A 22271-nucleotide genomic window follows, 5' to 3' on the forward strand; every position below is an offset into this window, starting at 1 on the left:
CTTCGCCGCCGCCGACGACCCACCGCACCCTCCCCCGCTCCACCGTCGCCGCCGACCCCCCGCACCCTCCCCGGCCCGCTCCACCGCCGCCGAGCACCCCCATTTGATGATATTTTTTCATATTCATAAAAAAATTATTACTGTTTTTATGAAAAAATTATTACTATTTTTATAAAAAATATTAAAAAATAGCAACAAAAATTAATAATAAAAAAACATACTAATGGCGCACCACTCGGGTGGTGCGCCATTGCTATCTAAAAAAAGATTTCTAATGGCGCACCGCCAGGGGGTGCGCCATTGCTATCTAAAAAAAGATTTCTAATGCTGCATCGCTCGGGGGTGCGCCATTAGTAATCTTTCCCCTAGCTATAACTCGCTCGAACCCTTCTCCCTCTCGCCAGATCCCCTTCCCCACCCGCGCGCTGCCCCGACGACCCACGACACCGCCGCCCCTACATGCGCTGCCGCCCCCACGCCCCTGCTCCCCCCCCCCCGCCATCGCCAATGCCTCCGTGACCTCGCCGTTGCCGATAGCCTTCCCGCGTCGGCCCCTGCCTTGCGCCGCCTCCCCGCATCGGCCCCTGCCCTACGCCGCCGCCGACCCCGTCCCCAACCCCGACCCCGACGGCGACCGGCCGCGCCTGCCCAGGTACCTCTCCTCCTTCCTCCTTCCTCCCTCTCCACCCTTCCTCCCCATTCCCTCCCTCCCTCCCCTTCCGCCGCGCCCTCCACCTCCCCTCCGCCCTCCTCCCCGCCGTCAGCCCCGCCCCGCCCTCGATTCTAGTAGGCTTGCTCGGGTGCTGGTGTTCTTGCCAGGATTAGTAAATGGGACCTTGTAGGATGTTAACCGTCGGTGTGTCTGTCAAAACTAAAAACCCAACGGTTATGACTGAATTTCCAAACTAGCTTGTAGTAGTAGAATGCTAGTGGAGTCGCTCTTACTATGCGTCTCAAAACTGAATATGGTTTTCCATGAGGTTATCGAGGAGCTGCCGGCCTGTTTTCATTCTGGTGGGGAGAACCGGGGAACTGGAATGCTTGTTTGGCTGACCTCTTACAATGCAGTAGATGATCTTTTTTTCGGCCTGCATTGCGCTCCGCTGCTATGAACTTTTGATAGGCCGCGCGACGGAAGCCACTTCAAGCTATTGTGTGTTTCTCTGAATGTTGTGTTTCTTCAGTTCTTTATCCATTCTTTGTTCCTGCTGAATGTCATGCTAATTTAGTTTGTTTTGTTTTGCACATCGGTAGGCAAAGCCTAGTGTTTGTTTCAGACATTTACTGAAACTGAACCAAGGAAATTTGGATTTCATTGTTACAGTTGCAGGAAAAGGTCATATTATGAGTGAAATATATTTAAAATGTCTATTTAGTTCTGTTTTCAGATATAACCTTGTAAGTAGAAACATGTATAACTCAAGTAAACCATACATCTAGTTAATATTGCACAGGCAGCAATGTTAAGTCTTACTATGAACCTAGCAATAAAAATGATGAAGCTCCTGTCAATTTTTGACATATCTTAAGTTCTTAACAAGACATGTTTGTCGTCTTTTAGCTAGTGTGATGAGATTTTGGTACCTGTACATTCCTTGTACCAACTTAGGCAAATAATAATTTATTTGTTTTTGTGACAATTGGTTGAGCACATCTTCTAGCCTCTTGTGAATACATCTGGGACAACGCTTCACACCAGTCAGGTATATACTGCTTCAGTTTCGAGTGAAATCCTCTACCATAGCCCCTGCCCCAGATGAAGTGAGCTATATATCTGTATGATGATCCTCCTTTCCTAAAAGTGAGATTGCCATATGTAGTTCAGAACTGACCTAGCTAAGGTTGTTTTCCTACTGAACAATGATATTCCAGTTTGTTCCTCACCCACATGCTCCCATGTTATTGTTATCGAAAATAAAATTGCTCCATGAAAATGTGTAAGCTTTATATGGCAGAAGGTTGTGCATTTACTGAATCATCATTTCTTGCACATGGACGATTTGGTTGTCCATGATTAGGGATGGACCTCATATGTCCTCTGCTATTGTTGAACATGTTGTAATCAATTACAACTCCTACAGAAGAATCTGTAATTTTGACAGGTATGAGATATATTTTGGTCAATGCTGCATGATGCGTGTGTGGTTGATGGTCACATGCTAGCTTAGGTTGTTTTGCTATAGAATGGCATTTATTTCAGTTTGTACCTCATCATGCCCCTTCCCAATGTCCATCGTCGAGTAGTTTGCTGGTTTTGTTGAAAAAGAAAAGAAAAGCAAACTGGTTGTGTCCTTCTCACAGGCCCATATAGAGAATTGTGATTATCAATTTACTGATTTTTGTTCAAATTTTATCATGCCTCTTTTGAGAAGTATGTCTATTGATTCAAAATTGCCATGGCAAAAATATGTTTCAGAAAATGACATGGACTAAAATGTTCTATAGATCATGATCCATAGACAAAAAAAATGCCAAGATCCATACAGTATAAATTCCATGATGCATAGGCTATATTTGCCATGGAAGATGGCAATTTTGTTGGATCATGATCCAGATATTAAAAAAATGCATAGACTATAATTTCCTGGCATGATCCATAGGATAAAAATGTAGAATAAAAAATGCCATGATCCATACACTATAATTTCCATGATGCATAGACTATATTTGCCATGGCCCGGTGCAAAAGAAATTTGCCATGTTGCAAAAAGAAAAGAAATTTGCCATGGTGCATATAGTGAAAACAATGCCACGATCTGTAAAATACATTTGTCATGCTCCATGAAAGTAAATTTCCATGGTCCAAATGTACCAGAAGTTTCAAGTAGTGTTTTGTTTCTGTGTTTGAATAGGCAGCAAACTTTCTATTCTTTCTGTGTTTGTACAGACTTGCTAAACTATTGATGATTTTTTGTTGGGTGTCCTATTAGATCTGGAATGGAAGCTCACATAAGTTGAGCTGATTTTTGTCCATATGAAAGCAGAGGACCATATGGTCTGTGGCCTTTTCATCCATATGAAAGTAGAGGCACATTGTGGTGCTACTTTGCTGGGTTTTGTCTCCGACCTTCGTGTCATGATGATTTTGTAGGTACCCCGAGAGGCCCTTGAGTTTGCCGGAATGTCGATTAACTTACGTTCTGGTAAATTCGGGTACTCCACATGTCCTATTTTCAGCAAAGGTCATGCTGCAATTTTCCGTGAATTTTAGCATGACTTTGCTAAAAATAGCACATATGGGGTACTTGCGACTAATGCATGGGTCGGGGTATCTTAGTACTTAATTAAGTAGGATCAACTGCCCCGCCATTCTTGCTGCATTAAACCATATATGGCAATAGAGCCAAGTGATTAGGCCCAACCTAAATGATGAAACCTTGGCTTTTATAGGGTGCCTCGGTGTCGATGAGAACCTAAATGATGTACGCTTAGGCTTTTAGGGTGCCTCGGCGTCGACAAACCCTAAATGATAAAAGCTTAGCTTTTAGGATGCCTCGGTGTCGACAAACCCTAAATGATGAGACCATGATCTTGTTCCTTGACAATAACCAACTTTTTGACCAAACTTTTTTCCTATTTAGAGCGACACATGGCCCACAATGATGAGGCCGGCGGTTCGGGCGGCAAGCAATTCTGGGAGCTGTCCCAGGAGATGGAGGAAGAACCTCACCGCTACGAGGATGCCGCGGACGACACCGATCCTGACTACACAACCCCTAGTGGCGTCGGGGATGACATCACTGATGGTGCCGCCGAGGATGCCACCACTGATGATGGCGGCGCACACACAGATGGCAGCCAACCGAAGAGGCAATGGAAGGACCGACGCCCGAGCGTGCTCGGCACCATCAAGGAGGAATTTACTGAAGTGAACTCCGCCGGGCATGCAACGGCGCCCAAATAATTAGTCAAGGGGTAATCGGTTCAGCTCGGGTGCATTCTCCGGAGCACCGTCTCGATCAACACCGAGAACCTAAGGCATAAGGACCAAGGGAATTTGCGCAGCCTCCTCTTCACGAAGCTGCACGAACGATACAAGTTCCCCGCTGACTTTGCAAACACACGCCTCTCAGCGAATAAAGTGAACAATGCCGCCCTCACAAGGATGAGCACGGACCTGTCTACTTGGAGAAGCACGGTGAAGGCAATGATTGAAAAAGGTGATAGTTATGAGAAGATCAAGGCAAAATATCCTTTGATCAGCGAAGATGACTACAAGGAGTTCAAGATCAAGTGCGAGAGCAGCGCAACCTCCGAATCAAGTCAGTGGGGGAAAGAAATGCGGCAGTTGAACTTAGGGGTCCACCAACTCGGTCCCGGCGGTTACAGAGTGGCGGAGCCTATATGGGACAAGGAGGACGTAGAGCGTGCCGTGCAAGGCCTATCGCCCCGCTTCGAGAAATACCGTGACAAGCAGACTAGGAACTTTGTCAGGGCCCGGTACAAGGAGGACCCGGTAACAAAGGAGCTTACCACGGATCTGAAGACCAGGGCGCTTGAGCTTGTTCTGGTAAGGAATACACCCTCGCGTAATTAGCTCCATATGGTTGCATTCTAATTAATCCCCAATATTTCTAAATGGTTCATGTTCCTTCCGCAGGACACTGAAAGCAGTAGCGCGGGGTCGTCTCAGAGCTCCCCTTTCGACACCCCTTTAAATAGGGCGTTGAACGTAATGAAAAACAAGGATAAGCTCAGTAAGCCGTCGTTAGCTGGTCGTGTGGCCGGCAAAGGCTTGTGCACAAAATGGTCATCATACTATACCGCTGGTGGGCAAAAGGAGAAAAAGACCAGCTCGGAAAGCCAGTCGCGCGAGGTTGAAGCACTCAAGGCACAAGTGGCGCGGATTCCGGAGATTATCCAAGAGCAAGTGCAACAATAACTGGGAACGACGCTCACCGCCATGGTGCCTACGTTGATTTAGGGGCTGACGACATGGATTGCGGGCAGCCAATAGGGGCCTCCCCCGGTTCCCAGCTTCATGGCCAGCAACTCGCACAACTCGCAGGAGGCGCCATTGGTGTCTCAGGCGGCACCATTGGTGTCTCCGGTGAAGGCGGTATTCATGTCTCCAGCGCCGGCACGGGCATTGGAGCTTAATGCACCCGGGTGTACGCCAGCCGACACCTCGCCAGCAAGCGGCCCCTCCGTCAGTTGCACGCCCGCCGTTGGCGGTGCCTCGACATTAGCCGAGCTCGACGGCATCACGGTAACTAAGCCTCTCGGCCGATGACTTCATCTCCTTGCCTTTGACTGGGCATCCCTGACGCCCTACATGTTTTCGCAGGGCGCCACCGACGTTCCTTGCACTCTCCTGCACTTCGTGGGCGGCGAGTTGGTTGATGTCGCGAAGGGAAGAATGGTTCAACCAGGCAACCCCGTGTTCCACGGTAGTCCGATGCCACCCACAGTGTATAGGGTTGAACTGGTTCAGGTGCTGCCAGGCTGCGACGAGTTGTTACCTCCGATTCGACCCGCTGGGGCCGAGGAAGAAGATAAGATGACCCTCAGCGCCTGCGTAAACTGGCCCCTGCTTTGGCCGAAGAGCCAGATTCGTTTGGGGGCGGGGGACACCACCCCACAGACAAGACCACCAGTCGTGCCGGTGCCAAGCCATGGCAAGAAAGCCACAACGCTACCGGACATGCCGAACATCCCTATGGCACAGGATCCAGACATGCATATGGCACAGGTTCCGGACGACGATGACAACGACGATGGTACATTTACCAACGTCGATAAGTACTTTGCCGAACATGGGTACTGTGATGAGTTCTGCGGGCCTCCTTCTCAAGAACCCAACCAAGACGACCGCGATCTAGCTGGTACCACGGGGAAACCTAATTGCAATAGGCGTCGTCTGGCATTTAGTTCTCAGGAGACGCCTCCAGCTGCCGCCTTCACCGAGCCTCAGATAGCCGAGGTGCGAAATATTATCAGCCCCAACACGCTCAAGAAGGTGGTCTGTGAGAAGAACTCGATCCCATTACAACAGATCAAGAAGAAGGGACGAAAACGAAAGACTAACAAGGGCGCCGGTGCGAGCCAGCCGGCACCGAGTACGATCCGTGCTCAGGACGGGCCACCTTCACCTAAGGATATCTCGAAGAGGGTGCATGTGGCGGGTAGGTCGATGCTACCGACAAATATGCTCAATGTTGCAACCGGTGCTATGCGGAGTCTGCATGATAGTGTTCTTTCTTTGGAGAAGAGGCATCTCTCCCAGAATGATGTGGCATACCCGGTTTTTGTGTCCAAGGTGCCAGAGGGCAAGGGCTTTGTGGATGGCGCCATCGGGGGTACGACCGTCCTGCGGTTTGATGACATCTTTGCTATGTTTAACCTTCATCCGCTGCACTACACCTTCGTTCGGCTGTTTTCGCTGAGTATGGAGATGCGGATCATTCAAGACAAGACCCCGTACATCATGATAGTCGAACCCTTCTACATGCGTGCCAATATCTTGGGCAGCGCTAGGGACCGGCAAGTCACGAGTTCACAGCTCGAAGGCGTCATTCTAGCAAACCCAGATAAGGATAACTTCCTCGTGCCTTACTTTCCCGAGTAATTCATCCCCTCACCGCCCCGTAACATATTATTTCTTAGATTTCGATCGTTCTTTTTTTTTTCTAACATTCCGTGTTCTGTGCAGTGACACACATTGCACACTCATCCTCTTAAGCCCGAAATATTCCATGGCCATGTATTTTGACCCGGACCGTGACTCCAAGATAGACTACACAAATATCAAGAAAGTTTTTGATGATGCTCTCCCCGGCTACGCCACATCTGGAGGCACCTTTAAGAGGCCAGTTCATAGGTACGGCAGGCACGTGTTCACCCACAATACGACGTTCCCCTGCGTTAAGCAGCCGCCTAGCAGTCAGAAGGATGCCTACTACGCCCTCCATCACATGTGGGCGATCGTACGGGACCATAATCACCTTCTGCTACCAAATAATCTCAAAGATTGGGCCGCAAGCTTGGCGGCAATCCAGGACGCGGACCTCCGACAAGAATTCTTTCGCATCCAGACGGAGTTTGCAGAAATCATCCATCAAGATGTCCTTCGTGCCTCGGGGCAGTTCTACCTTAGAGATCAACCGTCCAATAGTGAGATAGACACAATGCTACAAATGCAGGCTGACAACGCCCACGACTTCATGACCATCACGAAAGATGGCGGCTTCGTCCATGCTCCGGTCCCATGAGTCGAGTCGAAAGTAGTGATGCTATTTGTAGTTCTGAAACATCGATTAGCTCATGTTGTAATTAAACTTTAATGAACTTGTATGTCTCTTTGGTTTGGACAGTCGTTCAACTTAGATGTAATCGATGCTATTTATTAGTAGGACCATGAATCGTGCTATTAATGTCTTGCTTTTCTCTTCCGATCCTTTTGTTGCATGCTTATATATTGCTTATGTATTGTCTGTTGTTTGGCTTGTGCATAGAGATGTCGTCGTATGTCGTGTACAAGGGTAAGGTTCCCGGAGTCTACGGCGACTGGGAGGAGTGTCGGAGACAGGTTCACCGTTTCAGCGGTAACAATTACAAAGGGTACACCACTAGGGCGGAGGCGGAATCTAGATACACGCGCTATCTAGCGAGAGAGAGGAGGGAGCGTTGGAGGAACCGGATGAAGACTAGTTTCATCGCGATGATGCTCATCGTGATGACCGCGGCTCTCTTCTATGTGATGGTAGTTTAGATGATCGATCTCGACTTGTAATGTGAAGACAAACTCGCTACTCGCGGTCTCGAGACTTGTAATGTTCTATCTTTGTTCGGTCTTTTGAATTCGGAGACTAATATGATGAATTGTATTCGGAGACTAATCTTCTATTGTATTCGATGAATCTGTTGTTGCTGTGTGGTGCTGTCTATATTCTGTCCAATAATATATTTTGTAACCTGTGCAAAAATCAGAAAAGTAAAAAAAAATCCTAATATTCATAATAATGGCACATCACCCCAAAGTGCGCCATTAGTATGCCAAAGGATACTAATGGTGCATCACTCCACAGTGCGTCATTAGTATGCCAAAGCACATGGGTAAATATGGCCCCCTGGTAGGCATACTAATGGCGCATGTTGGTCTATACTAATGGCGCACGATGTGGTGCGTCATTAGTATACCAGATACTAATGGCGCACCAGTGGTGCGCCATTACTATTTAATACTAGTGGCGTGGTACTAGTGGCGCACCGGTAGTGCGCCATTAGTAGGCAAAACTGGTGCGTCACTAGTAGGCCTTTTCCTAGTAGTGTGTGCGAACCCTTCCGATTCGATCAACACCGAAGTAAAATAATCAACTTAAAAAATTTCTCATCTAATTGATGTGTGTGTAACTAATAAGTACGATTATGATGTGAAAGCTATGACACACACAAGTACTCAATTGTAGCTAATAGAATTGAAGAATTTAAGGAGCGGCTTCTTAAAGATCTTGAAAGTAATTTACCTAGTCATGTTTGTTCATTAGTGCTGCAAAACGTTGAGTATCCTGAGTAAAGGCCGATGGAGAATAGTGGCTTCATTAACTTTCCTAGTAATATTCATACAGCTGATGCATCAGCTAATAACGTTGTGCAGCCCCATGTCCCTTTAAGTAGCGATTAAGGTGGCAAGAACTATGTGAGCAGTTCAGCTAATAATTTTATGCCTAGCATAGTTGCTTCTATTGTCTCAACTTCAGTTCCACAAAATCACAACAGCAATAACCGAAGTGCTAGTTTTAATTCTAGCTTGCACCAACCTATTTATTAGGAAATAGCTATAATATACCACCGCTACTGTCTGTCGATACCGGCATTCTGTACTGGCCGATAATCGATTCATATTTTAGTGGTTCTTCGTTGCAAGAATCACATGCTCAAATTTCTTTGTCAGGGTTTCGACCACATGCTAGCACTCCATCTGCTTCACAAACCAATTCTCTACAGCTGAATGATAGTTTTAAGGATAAGCTTGATAATATACTTAGAGAATAGGTTTAGAACCTAAGGGTAAAGCATGTGTATATAAAAAAATCATACCCTAATTACTTCAATTTGATGGCATATCCTCGTGGTTTTACTATTCCAGATTTTTTTACGTTTACAGGGGGAGATGGTAGATCCACTTCTGAGCATGTCGAACAATTTTTAGCCCAATGTTGTGATATTGGCACATCAGATGTTTATAGGATAAATTATTTTTGTTCCCTTTGTCCGGTACTGCATTTACTTGGTTTACATCGCTTGCTCCTAATTCTATTTCAACATGGGCGCAACTTGGGCAAAACTTTCATGAGTATTTTTATTGTGGTGAAACTGAACTTCAACTTTCAGATTTAACTATGGTTAGGCAGAAATATAATGAGCATGTTTATGATTATATTAAGAGGTTTAGAGATGTCAAAAACCAATATTTTAGCTTGACCATAGCCGGAAAGGATTTAGCCGATCTTGCCTTTTCGGGCCTGCTTGCTCATATTAAGGATAAATTAGAAGGACACAAATTTTTAGATGTTGTTCAAGTTTTGCAAAAAGCTTTGGCGCTGGAAAACCGGACTAAGGAGATTAAATAATATAGCCGGTTTAAACATAATACTGATAATGAGAAGGATAACCATGTAGGTAAGGCCTTAGATTATGATAGTAATTCGGCTAGTGTAGATGACGTTAATATATGTGTAGCCGAATAGGTTCAAGTGCCAAAGTCAAAACCTTTTGCATGTTCTGCTTTGAAACCCACACATAGTAGAAGAGACGAAATTAAATACACTTTTGATGTTAGCAAGTGTGATAGAATTTTTGATATGTTACTACAAAATAAATTAATTAGAGTGAGAGAGGGACATGTAATTCCACCTCCAGAAGAATTGGGTAGAAGGGCTTATTGTAAGTGGCACACTTCTTTTTCTCATTATACTAATAATTGTAATGTAACGTATTTCATCGACCGGTGCAATCAACCATTAATGAAGGACGATTGACTTTTAAAAAAGTTTCTAAGATGAAGCTCAATAGTGACCCTTTTCCTATCAATGTGGTCAAGCTTGAGAGTAAGAAAATTCTTATTCGGTCGGATCAGACGGAGTATGCACTAGAAAAAATGTTGTTGATGATAGTGCTCCTCCAAGGATGATCAAACAAAAAAAATTCAAAAATAGGAGTCTGGAAAGTCAATGAAACGGGACAAGCTCCAAGGCCAAAGCCGACAGTTAGCATGTTGTTGGAAAAATATACCTCACGCAAGGCCAACAATGTGTTTAACCGGCTCGGAGGTAATAAGCGTGCTAGATCTCGTTCTGGATCTAACATTCATGAGCTATGGCAAAGAAATTCATATGACCAGCAATCATATTTTGCAATGGAGCCGACATATTGGGGTTGTGCACCTCCTATGTATCCGCAATCTCCTACACGGGGTTTAATCCTTGGGCTCCATATTCTACAGGGCCAGCATGCTATTTTCTGCCGGGATGGATTCCGCCGAGGCCTATGTTCAGACCGGAGATGCACGAGAAAAGGGCTCAGTTCAATGAGGAGGCTAGATCACATAACGCCATTGAGATTCCAGCAAGTCGATCACAAGTGCAATGCATATGGAAAAAACTATAAAAGTGACCACAATCGCTATGGGTGCCGGTGAAGCGTGCAGAACTGAAACCAACAAAAAGTTCAGATGATTTAAATGTTGCTCATGGTCCGAAAATTGGGTAATGCCAGTTAGGTGAAGGTGTTGCCAATAGTACACAAACTAGCAGTAATGTTCAATCAGAACCGGTCCCAAAGGAGGCCATTGATACAGACGAGAATAGTAATGGTGCGAAGCTGCCGCAAACTGGTCGGTCTAATCAATCTTTTCAGACTAATTTGAGTCATAGCATGCAAGCATATGGTCAGACAAGGCATTTGTTGTATCCTCACGTGCTAGTCAAAATTATAAATCGGCAAGTTCACATGCTAATTTAATCACGGGGAGTTGTTATCCATGAACGTCCAAAGGTTTCAAGTCTAGCGCTAGTACATCTACATGTTGGGGTTCAAGCAACGGACATAGCCAGAAATTTAAAGCTAGCCGTGCATATAATCATCAGAGAATTTTTCGGCCAGGGAAATACCTCAGTACAGGTTGAAGGACCCGCGGGGGAGGGGAGGAGGGGTAGAATTAAGTCAGTCGCGCCAGGAACTAAACCGGTACTTTGGTGGTGCCCAATGGGACATACAAACACTCAGAAGCGCCGTGTACAGAGACTGCGTGCATTGGAAACAAAGGAAGGAACAGCCGAGAAGAAGTGCGATGAATGGTTCGATAAAGATAAACCAATGGTGCTGATAAAAACTTGGAAGGAGAAGCGCATTGCGGCGGAGGAAAATGAAAATACTGATGACACGATTGCTGCTGAAAATTCAGAGAATGATAGAGATGTACCAACAGATATGGATGTTAATATGGTGTTCGCGTTGCCCACTGAATTTCATGCTCCCGAGGCTGAAGTTGTTGAGCTTATTCTTGGTCTAAAAAATGCTACATTTGAGAAACCGAAGAAGCACGAACAACACCTAAAGCCATTTTTTATCAGGGGTATCATTGATGTGGGAGAAGTTAACAAAACCTCTCATGAAAAAGACTTGGCGATATATCATTCCAAGTATCGCCATAAGCAAATTTGGCCGGTATACTATTTGATATATCGCCCAGAGAAAATTTGGCCAATCTGCTCTTTGGACATCGCCCTAGGCTATATGGCCAGTGAGGTTATCCACATCGAGATATTTAATAATGTTTTTCGGGAATACAATTGTATCAAAAACAAGAAGGCATGTGTTTATGACATAATTTGGCTACTAGGTTTTTTATGTGCCAAATTAATTAAATGACCATGGTTAGATTACTGGTTGATAAATAAATTTTCCCTTTATGTTTAATTCAAATACAGGGCTAGATCATAGTACAGTACATACGCTGTAGCGGTCCTGGGGCATGAGCAATGAAGTCATGGACATGAAGGTGCAACAACACAAGGATAATTTAATCATTATTATCTGGTGTGATAGCCACATGTCTGAAATATTTTATTATTGATAAGGCAAAGAGTGTATATGGCCAGAAAATGTAGCCATGCAGGTTAGATGAATGATTCAAAACGTCAAAGTACTATACATGATAGCCCAATTAAGATGACATGATTAGATATTAATCGGTTTAGATTTTAGAGTTCTATTCGTATACGCCAAGTACTGCCTTGTATAGGTTAAAGTCCAGCGTGCCTTATATATAAAGCCACGGCCGATTGAAGAAAAAAACCAACAATCGATCTATTCAATACAAACACATTACTTTTAATCGCTCGTTTCTTTTCATAGTTTCTTCCTGCCGTGCCTGGCAGCCCGAGGGCTTGGTGATCTTTGTTGTTTTGCATCGAAAAACGGTCGGTTTTTCTCCATGAAATCGAGGGATTCTTTGTTGCTTTGCCCGGAAAGTAATCGTTCGTCGTCACGAAAGCACGACAAATATCCTGGTGTTGTGCGGCGATTTCACGTGCCAACAACACCAATCACCGAGAAAAAAATATGCCCTCGCCTCCTTTTTTTTCCGATGAGGAACGTTTTTATTAACTCAAAATGTTGCCCTCACCTCCTGCTGTCCATGAAGCTTTCTTTGAGTTCTCCATCTGACATTGATCACGATTCCAAAGGCTGTGTGCCATTTGGTTGTGTCCATGCCAGGAGCTGCATTAGGCTTCAGACAAAACTCCACAGTGCACTCACTATCCCAAACTGCATCTAAGGAGTAGAATGAAGTTTCCGGAAAACTTCGATCACAAAACCATGTTACAGTGCATAGGCTGTTGCCATTTGGTTTTGTCCTTGCCAAGACCTGCACTATTCTTCAGAGAAACTCGACAGTGCAGCGCACATCAGTGAAGCTTTGATCAAAACCATCAGGTTCATTCATGACAAAAGGGGTGATCATTCAGTTTCCCAGACAAAGAAATGAGACGGACAACGAAACTTTGCATTGAACTCTGAAAGATGAACACCATGGGCAGGCGTTTATTCAAGGCAACAAATGCGGCTCGCAGGAACAAGCAAGCACTGCACGACCAGACCAAATGAAAACTACGGTAGACAAATCATAACGCAGCTGACACTTCACCCTCCCGCTGAATGCGCCTCTTCACGCCTCGACGCACCAATGGAACTGCAGCAGCCTGGATTCAAGAAAAAACATACAACAACAAAAAACAGAAGTGAGAATTGTGCGGAAATGGACGCTGATATACATTGCTCTCGGATAGTCAGAGAACTTGCCAAGCTGCAGTACTTCAGGGCGTAGAACATCTCCAGGTAACGGCGAGTCTCGCGTCTCTCCAGGTTGCTCACGTACTTCCAGAATCCATACACACCGGTCAGAGTCATCAGCCTCTCTGAGTACAGCTTCCAGGCGTACCTGATCATTCCAAAAATATAGGATCAGTATTTGTTCAGAGACGGTACTTTAGTTGGAACTATTTGGCATGACTATAACAGAATACATACTTCTCATAAATTCTCTTCAGGCCTCCTCCTTCAGACATTTTTTCCCAGTAGCTTGGATCCACACCTTTTTGCACTCTCAAAGAAGTTGACCAAGATATCAGCCTTGTCTGTATGGCAAGGATCGATGTGCAGATCAGACACGCCATCCAGGATTATTTCAGCAAGGCCACCATGGTATGTCTCAATTGTCGGCAAACCACATGTCGTGGCCTCAATGACAGTCAGGCCAAAAGCTTCATAAAACGCGGGCTAGAGACAATTGAAATAAGGGTTTACTCTAGTGCAAACTCAAGGCTGTTCTTTCCAAATGTTGATTACAATAGAATATGAAATGGCATGGTGTATACGTGCACAAATGCTCCCTTGGTATCACTCGCATATGTAGCGGTATAGCTCACCATTGCGAACACGGCTCATCTGAGCTGAGATCCACTTGATATGGCCCTTCAGATTGTACTCGTCAATGAGCCTGTACAGTACATCCTCTTGAACTCAAACCTATTCCTCCCTAGTCCGAGTCCCTATCCTTTGCAATGAACCAAAACTCGTTCAGTTTAACTTGACGTTAATTCCACATTGCTAAGATTCTGGAGCATCGGCAAATGGTCTTCAGTGACCGTACTTCCTTGCCTGACGACTGGTACGTAGAAGTGGCATACTTGTAGTGATGCCGTCCTCTTTCACTGGAAAGGAACAATAGCATCAGGCCAACCAACCAAATCCCAGGATCATTGTAAACTAAGTGCTCGTTACATGGCTGTTGCATTTCCTAATACCTCCCACTCCCAGCGTCTTCGATGTAGTGCAGTTTACACTGGCCGTCCAGTTTCACATGTAATACGAAATAAACTTTGAGTTGACTTGTGCACTAGCGCTATTAATCCACTATACTCGTTGCAAAGAAAATAATCTGTATATTAGCCACCTTTCCTCGCTCTCAATTCTGAAGCTTTATTTGAGATCTCCAAGAGTGTCCCTTCCCTCCCATTTATAAACAAGACTAACTTATCAACTTTATTTCCATTTATTACTTTGAAATAATATGATGCAAAGGCTGCAACAATATATACCTGGCATTTGTGTGCGCACCATGCCAATATATAACTGGTTGTTAGTTGTTGCTGTGGCGCAGGGCAACCATTGATGAGATGTTGGTACAGCAGTTACTGGAAGCGAGGTGGGGGTGTTTTGTCTTCCAGCAAAATCTCCTCTGGCCGGCTAGTTTTGTGTTAGTGGGTTGTTAGAGAACACAAGGTCTAGTCTATTGGCTAGATTAGGCAGCAACAACGTTTCCTTTGGTTCTGCTTTAGGGGTGATTGCCCCAGGTTTGCCTTTGGTTAGACAACAACATTGGCGTGCGAGCGGGCAATTCCTTCTTAAAGGTATTGTCTGGAGTTGTGCGCCCTTTGAGTGGCACACGTCGCTCGAATGGTACATTATGGTCCAGGGTCATAGGGTTTGAGGAGATGTTACGACAAGGTAGGTCCAATGGGCATGGTCTCTAGTTTTCCTTTCTTTTACTATAAGCCGATTTATTGGGCATCAAAGCTTGGCATTGTTTGATATTGTTTCAAGCAATTCATGATTTATTTTAGTAGTATGCATTAATCAATGCAGAGGCCAAGAATTAAACTCCTTTTTAAAAAGAATGCAAAATAGGGGCAAAAATGGCTACCAACGAAATTTTGTCATTGAGATCAAGTCTAGGTATACATCATCTAACTCTCGACATGATTTTGTAGTAATATAACTGTAACTAAATTGATTGGAAAAAACTTGAGTGTATCACAACATTAGATAACAAGACACTAAAACAATCAAAGGAAAAAACAATAATATGTGGCACATACAAAAAGAATAAGGGTGCCTCTATTTGCATATGGACATAACATTATAGAATTTTTACTTGTTTGTTTTGGCCAAACTGTACAATAGATCAGCTTGAAACTTTAAGGTCAAAATAAATTAGTACTACAATGTGTAAAACTGATTTCAGAAATTTCTAAAATGATAGGATTGCACCTGATACTAGAAATGCCTTCTTTCAACAACTAGAGTGTTTGTGTAAACCATTGATCATGCTTGCAATAGTTTCACTTCTTGTAATCGTTATCACAAGTTAGGCAACTAAAATGATGAACACAATGGAGTGCATTTATTTGAGGAAACATTTATGCAGAAAGTAAGAACCAGAAAGCACTACACAAACCTTGCATAAGTCCAAGACGAAAAAGTACAAACCTCACGACAGACCAACTACGATAAACTATGAAAACATAGCCGACACTTTTTTAAAGACTGCATAGCAACACTTGACTTATAAAGGCTGCCACTCTTCATGCCCCGCATCAGTGATGGAGCTAGCCCGTGCGTGGACCATAGACAAAACAAAAAGGCATGTCGTTGATGGGCATTTGGCCAGTAAAATGGAGGATCAATTCTTCATCTCCCGCTATAATGTACTGAAAGTTTTTGGGCAGAGCCTGGGCATCTGCTCACGGTCGTCGGGAGGTGACTCCGCCAGTGCCCCACATAGTTAGTTGTCAGAATTGTGGTTGTCGATAGACAAAGGAACAACCATGGGCCACCTCTGGATTCAACATAATAATGCAAATTATAAGCAAAGCATGTTAAAATGGATATTAATAGTCATTGTTCATTGAAAATTAAATAACTTATCAAGTTGTGGTAACTTAGAGTATCGAACATCGAGTAGGCGTTGCCACCTTGGGATTTTAGTTCTTGTTGTTCTTTACGAAATAGAAATATGCAATGCAAATTATTGAAAATTGGGATTGTTGTAGTGGATACCTCAATATGGATTTCTTGTAATCTTAAAATTCTGAAATTGGATTCCAACTTCTTTTTAAGATCTTATGATCAATATCATGAATATTACTTTAAATTAAAATTAGTATTTTAAATTTTGCAATATTCTTCATCAGCTCCAGCAATGAGCACTAGTAGAAAAGAGGGCTTTGGTCCACCCCGGTTTAGCCCATTAGTCCCGGTTCAGTCTGGAACCGGGACTAATGGGGGCATTAGTCCTGGTTCGTGCGCCCAGGGGCCACGTGGGCCATTTGTCCCGGTTCATCTGGACCTTTTAGTCTCGGTTGGTGCCACGAACCGGGACTAAAGGGTGCGATGCCCATTAGTCCCGGTTCGTGGCACCAACCGGGACTAAAGGGTTAGACCACTGGTGGAAAAAAGGTCTTTGGTCGCGGTTCGCAACTGCCATTAGTCGCGGTTGCGCAACCGCGACCAAATAAGCGCGACTAAAGCCCCCCACCTTTAGTCGCGGCTGCTTAAGAACCGCGACTAACGGCCCGTCCACGTGGGCGCCAGGCGGCCGTCGGGGCGGAGGACCTTTAGTCGCGGTTCTTCTGGCCAACCGCGACTAAAGGCCGCCACAGGTTTAGGGTTTTAGCCCCCCCCCCTAAACCTGTTTTCTGTTTAATTTGTATTGTTTTATTTCTTTTGTGCTTTATTTTAATTTTGAAGGAGTTTCATATATTCTACGGTACTATTAGAACCAAAAAGAATTCAAGAGGAATATACAATATATATTCAATATCATCGGATGACCATATACAATTTTGAACAAGTTTCCATACATGATTTAATGCATATAAAGTTCTACGTCCTCGTAATAGTGTTCTCCTTTAGGATGGAGGACTTCCCTGCTGAACCATCCAGCTAGTTCCTCTTGAAGTGGTCGGAAGCGAGCTTCTGGACTAAGCATCCACCGGAGGTTATTCCTCTGAGCATTGGTATCACTCGGAACCCGCTCAGAGGTGTATCTCCGGATCATCTCACAGACATAGTATCCACATAGATTGGTCTCCGGTGGCTGAATATCCCCAGCATTCTTAGCCTTTAACATTTTGAATTCTAGCTCTTTTTTGAATTCACCGACCTTTGTATCTACGAACCGTCTCCAAACCCTACGAGGCAAAGAAAATTAAATGAACAAGAGAGTTATTAATTAGTTACTTGATATTAGGAAATGAACGAAATAGGCCGATCGATATAGAGCGCAAATGAATGAAAATAATTACTTCTGCAGCATTCTTCTCATGCCGCCCCAAAGCTTTGGATCCATATTCACAAAGTCGTGGACGAGACATTCTGAGGTGTTAACTTTAATTACTAGCAGAATCCAGTGGAACCTGCGGACACGATACATGCACAGTACGTCATGCATAACTCATCGATTAGCCGGCCACATACCATGCATGGAGTAAACAAAAGAGAATGTGCTCAAGACAGAAACACTCACTCAAAATGGTAAGGAAATAGAATATCACTTTTGAGTTCCTGCTTTGTAAGAAACTGCCACAGGTCTGCCTCCACGTCGGCGGGGTGACGCTCCAACACATGTCCATTAACGATGTGTGGGTCAATGAACCCAACATCATGGATGTTCCTTACTCTGCATTCCTTAATCTTCATTCTGCATGTATAATAGCGGACACAACAATATAGTTAGGACATATATATAGTGCAGGCAATATGAACGAGATGGGGTAGAAATTAATAAATCACTTACAGAACGTAGCAACTGATGATAGATTTATCGAGCTCGCGCAGATTGAAAAGCTGGAACAATTCACTCAGTTCAATTTGTACATAGTAATGTTTGAAGTGATGCTCATGTCTAACTTCCGCATAAATATATTCTTTGGCGTTTTTATTTTTTATGTAACCCTTGTACCATTTCAGCAGACCTTTCATTTGTGGAGGTAGATCCTTTTCCTGCGCAGGCTCGACGAGAGGCCCATTCTTGACATATGTAATTACTACCTCCTTCACTGGCGCCTCATCAAGGCCTAACAGTTCACGAAGAGTAATACCTAAGTTGGCCGCTTGTTCTCTGGCACTCGTTACAGTCAATCCCTGTGCTGCCGCAGCTTGTATGATCTCGGGGGCATCCGGACAGAAGGCTTCCACTATAAGCGGGGCAATCGATTGTTTACTTTGTTTCCCGAGCTGGGCAACTTGTTTCCCGCTTTTTTTACTTTCGGCCTTCTCCCGCTCTTTGTTCTCCTTGAACATGAGTGCCTGCCTGCGAAGTTCACGTGCATAGTCGTTAGGCAGATTCTTCGCGGCTTGGGACGGTGTGCTCAAAAATGACTTAGCCCACTTCTTTTGCTCATCAGAAAATACTGGCTTGCGCTCGGGCTCTCTTTTCTTCTTGCAGTCCGCCTTCCATTTCTCCAAATCAGCAGCCGCGGTCGCGTCGACTTCCTCGGCACTACGTTCCCAAGGCCTTGTGGGGAGAGGCTTCAGTGATGGCTCCGGTACCTTTGTGGTCTTAGGTACATAAGGGTCCGGGTTAATAATCCAGGACTGCTTCTGCTTCTTTGCCGGAGGTGGATTGGGGGGCGGCGTCTGATCACCCGCCGGATGAGGACTGGGGGGCGGCGGCTGATCACCCGCCGGACGTTGTGGACTGGGGGGCGGCGTCGGCTGACGTGACGGAGGTGTAGGTGAACCGCCGCCACCACCACCACCACCACCACCGCCACCGCCACCACCACCACCGTAGGGGGGTGGACTTGTTGTCCTTGGCGCCTCTCCTGGAAACTTGATAAACTTCTTTTGCCATAGAATGAAATGGCGCTTGACATCTCCAAGTCTTTTCTCCCCTTCAGGTGTAGCAATGTCAATCTCCAGGTCCTCAAACCCTTGGACTATGTCCTCCACCGTGACACGAGCATAGCCATCTTGAATGGGGTTGTTGTGGTGGAGTGCTCCAGGTAAACATGGTAAAGCACTGCCGATGGCTACCTTCATGGACATGTTCCCGATAGGATAATACAGATGACATTCTTTCATCTCCTTTATATCGTCCACGGGGTAGCGAGGAGGCTCCGGTGAAGTAATTTCGACCACCAGAGGCTCCGGTGCAGTAATTTGGACCACCAGAGGCTCCGGTGCAGTAATTTCGATCGTCGGTGCATCTGCACCAGCCGGTGGGGCCTCCGTGGAAGCCACGCTACTTCTCAGCTGCTGGCTTCCGAGATCCGCTGGATGATCTTCATGCTGCACCCGAGCTGCATCTCTTTCGGCTACTAGTACACTCATGGTTTTCTTCATCACATCCATTTCCGATGCCAACCGCGCCACAACATCTGCTTCCCGATCCATCTTTCTCTTACGGCTTCTGTAACCGTATGGGTCATCGTTCTGGGGGAACCCTATTTTCCACGGAATGTGCCCCATGCCTCGTACACGTCCTCCGTGTTCAGGATTCCCGAGGGCTTTTGTCAGCGCGTCGTTCTCTCTGTTGAACTTGATCTTCCCCTGTTGAGCATCCCTCATTGCGTTAATAAGGGATTGGGTGGGTTTAATTAATTTGCCCCGGTAAACACACTCCCCTGTCTCCGGGTTCAGCGTTCCCCCATGCCCGTACCACCAGCTTTTGGCCCTTGGGTCCCATCCCTCCGTACCTGGATGGATTCCTCGCGCCCTCAGCTCGTTCTCCATCTTCTCCAACCTAGGCACCCAAATGCGATACCCTCCTGGCCCCATAACATGATTGTACTCCTTCTTAGCCGCATTTTCCTTATTTTTTTTGATATTTGAATGAACTGCTCCGATTTCTTTTGCTTCACAAATTCTGGCCAATCATGTTTCAGTTTCTCATATTGTCCTTTGAAATCCGGAGTCTTGTTCTGCTTGACAAAGTCATGGGCTAGATTTTGCTTGAATTTCCGGAATGCGTCGGCCATCTTATGAAGAGCGAACTGTTTGACTAGCCTCCTCCTCTCCTTGTTTTCCTCAATCTTGTTACCCTCCTCATCGAATTTGTTGTATTCCGGAGGTAGAACGAAATGTTCCATAAGCTTCTTGAAGCAATCTTTTTTTGTTCTCTTATCGACAAAAGTGAAACCATCAATTCGTGCCTTCTTTGGCTCATTCCACTCCTGGACGGTGATCGAGACGTTGTCTCTAACAATGGCTCCGCATTGGCTGACAAACTTGGTGGCGTTCTTGCGGGGCTCCAGCGGCCTGCCGGTTGCACTGTCGACAACCTCGATGGTGCATGTTTCTCCTTGTTTCATCGTCTTGGTTGCGCCACGCTTTGACGACGTACTCGATTGTTTCGACGATCTGGCCGAGGGCTAAAATAAGAAAGAGTCGCGCGCGTTAGTACACACATATTTATTCAAATCAGTTAGTTTGTATCACCAGAGGCTCAATGTATATATATACCTCGGTGCCGGAGGTGGTTGCTACTTCCATTTGAAGATCGTCGTTTATCGACGTTTGTTCGGCATCATCTTGCTGACGGCGCCCTTCATCTTCACCGTCAAGGTTCAGATAAGAAGAGATATCATCTTCTTCTTCTCCGGTCGGCACATATAGAATATCGCCGTTTATGATGCCGAACATATGTGCTTCACCGTTCGGATCATAGTTGTCCATAATCGGGTCAGCTCTATCGTCCGCCATTATGTCAGTCCTGAAAACATGTAGTAAAAACAAATTAATTAAGTGAAGAAGGGGGGCGGTGGCGGTGGCGGTGGCGAAAGGGCGGTGGCAAAAGGAGGGGGCGAGGAAGGGGTGGGAGAGGGTGTCGCGGTAGAGCGCGAGACGGGGCGGCAGACGACGGCGTCACGGAGAGGGGAGGCGAGGACAACACATTTATAACCCTCGCCGTCCCCTCTCGATCCCTAAAAAAACACCGCGCGCATCGCCGCCCCCCTCGCCGCCCCTCTCCGTATATACGTTTTTTTTGTTAATTATCAAATTTTACGGTTTTTTTTGTTAATTATCAAGTTTTAAGTTATTTACCGTTTTTGTTAAACTAAGTTATTTACCGTTTTTGTTAATTATCAAATTTTACCGTTTTTTTGTTAATTAACTAGTTAAAAAATTCTCTCTCTCTCTCTCTCTCTCTCTCTCTCTCTCTCTCTCTCTCTCTGCTCTCTGCTCTCTCTCTCTCTCTCGATCATCGCTCTTTCTCTCTGCTCTCTACTCTCTCTCTCTCTGCTCTCTCTCTGCTCTCTCTCTCTCTTTCTCTCGATCAACGCCGGCGTTGAGGGCGGCGAGGCCGGCCGCCGGCGTTGAGGGCAGCGAGGCGGCGCGGTGGGCGAGGGAGGCCGGCGGGCGGCGTACTAGGGCGAAAGGGGGCGGCAGGCGCTGTACGTGGGCGAGAGGGGGCGGCGGGCGACGGCGGGCGGCGTCGAGGGCGCGGGCGACGGCGGGCGGCGTCGAGGGCGAGGTCGACGGCGGGCGGCGTCGAGGGCGAGGGCGGCAGGCCTTCGGTGCGGCAGAGAACGAGCGGAGAAATGGAGGCGACGGGTCGGGCGGTTGTATTTATAGCCCCCCCTTTAGTCGCGGTTGGGGAGGCGACCCGCGACTAAAGGGCCTTTAGTCGCGGTTGGGGAGGCGACCCGCGACTAAAGGGAAACCTTTAGTCGCGGTCGGGGAGGCGACCCGCGACTAAAGGGTAACCTTTAGTCGCGGTTGGGGAGGCGACCCGCGACTAAAGGACTTTTTTGGCGGGTTTTTCGTTCCCGCGCGCAACCACCTTTAGTCGCGGTTGGGCAGGCCAACCGCGACTAAAGGTATTTTCCAAATACTTTTTCTTTTTCAAAATCTTAAAAATACAAATAATATATCGAAAAATTAAGAAAAATAAAACTAATTCAATTCAATATGTTAAAAACACAAATAATATATCAAAAAATTAAGAAAAATAGAACTAATTCAATTCAATATGTTAAAAA

The 22271-nt window shown here is 45.6% G+C and overlaps 1 pseudogene; it reads right to left on the reverse strand.

Annotated features, from left to right (window-relative positions):
• Positions 1 to 13127: 13127 nt before the first annotated feature.
• On the reverse strand, positions 13128 to 21477 carry LOC123157670 (sucrose synthase 1-like; annotated as a pseudogene).
• Positions 21478 to 22271: the final 794 nt, after the last annotated feature.

The sequence above is a fragment of the Triticum aestivum genome, chromosome 7B (genome assembly GCF_018294505.1).
Source record: "Triticum aestivum cultivar Chinese Spring chromosome 7B, IWGSC CS RefSeq v2.1, whole genome shotgun sequence".
NCBI lineage: Eukaryota > Viridiplantae > Streptophyta > Magnoliopsida > Poales > Poaceae > Triticum > Triticum aestivum.